The sequence below is a fragment of the Galeopterus variegatus genome, unplaced genomic scaffold (assembly GCF_000696425.1).
Source record: "Galeopterus variegatus unplaced genomic scaffold, G_variegatus-3.0.2 Scaffold3702, whole genome shotgun sequence".
Lineage (NCBI taxonomy): Eukaryota > Metazoa > Chordata > Mammalia > Dermoptera > Cynocephalidae > Galeopterus > Galeopterus variegatus.
In genome coordinates this window covers 148,720-149,813 of record NW_007729813.1, presented here as the reverse complement: position 1 = coordinate 149,813, position 1,094 = coordinate 148,720, and the positions used below count along the sequence as shown (strand labels likewise).

At 42.5% G+C, this 1,094-nt stretch overlaps 1 protein-coding gene across 1 annotated transcript in view; it reads right to left on the bottom strand.

Moving 5' to 3' along the window:
- The window catches only part of SEMA6A (sema domain, transmembrane domain (TM), and cytoplasmic domain, (semaphorin) 6A), a 150,119-nt gene that overhangs the window by 63,329 nt on the left and 85,696 nt on the right, over window positions 1-1,094 (bottom strand). The gene's annotated exons all lie outside the window — the stretch shown is intronic.

Genomic DNA, 1,094 nt, shown 5'->3' with positions numbered 1-1,094 from the left:
TGTGTAAGTAATTTATATGCATGCTTGCAAATAATCCTCTTAAATATTCTCTGAGATAAAGCTATTGGTTTTAGATGAAGAAACTGAGGCACAAAGTTGAATGAGTTCTATAGCTAGGAGAGTCTGAAATTTGTTCATGTCTGCTTGACTCTTAACCATTACAATAAATAGATCCCTGTATCCTTACAGAATGGTCCAGAAATAAGCATTCTAAACCAAAGAATTTCTGAGGCAATCACTGGGAAAATCTACCCCCCAGCCTCACCTCCCACCCCAATTATCTGTTGAGTCATGAACTCTGTAGAGAATGACCTCAGTTTCTGATTTTGTTTTGTCTGAGGAGTGCTACCTTTGTGGGTTAAATCCCAATAGAAGACACAGAAATTATTCTTTGGGTTAGTTGGAAGAATAGTACAGCATCAGCAAAGGTGCAAAAACATGGATGCAAGTACAGCTCAGGTGGCCTTTTGAACCTGAGCAAAATCATGTCATGGTGGCTCTGAAAGTGATTTTAGAAATGTGTCCCAGCCTGAGATTGTGTAGATGGGAAATGGAGGCCCAGAAGCTGAGGGGCTCACACAGGTCAAAGGCAGTGAGAGGTGAGCTGCTGTTTGACTTCCATCCCTCAGTGCAACACTCAGGTCTTGTCACTTCATGCTAGATGTTGTCACTGACCTGCCAGTGAGTTTTGTTTGACCATCTTAGTATGGTAAAAAGAAAAGAAATATAAACAAAACAACAACAAAAAAGAGAAACTGAGCCCAAATTTTAAAGCAGTGTGATTTCACAAGAAAACCTGAATTTCTTAATTCTTTGAACAAGTAGGAAAATCCATTCAGGCCCTTTTTAACCTAGTGGCAACAACCAGCTACAGGTGAGTAATAGCCATTCACTGCCGTTTTCTTCAGACAAGCGTGTGGTCTCCAGCACTGAGCCTCCCTCAGCTTGCTTAACTCTCACAAGTTACCTGCCCGGCCCCACAGGCATTTGCGGGTATGGCAAAGCCTTGCTAGCTCTTCGCCAAGCCTCATTTCCCTTTTCTTCAGATCACACTCAACTACATTTCCCACCCTCCTCGCAGTCAGTTGTGGCCA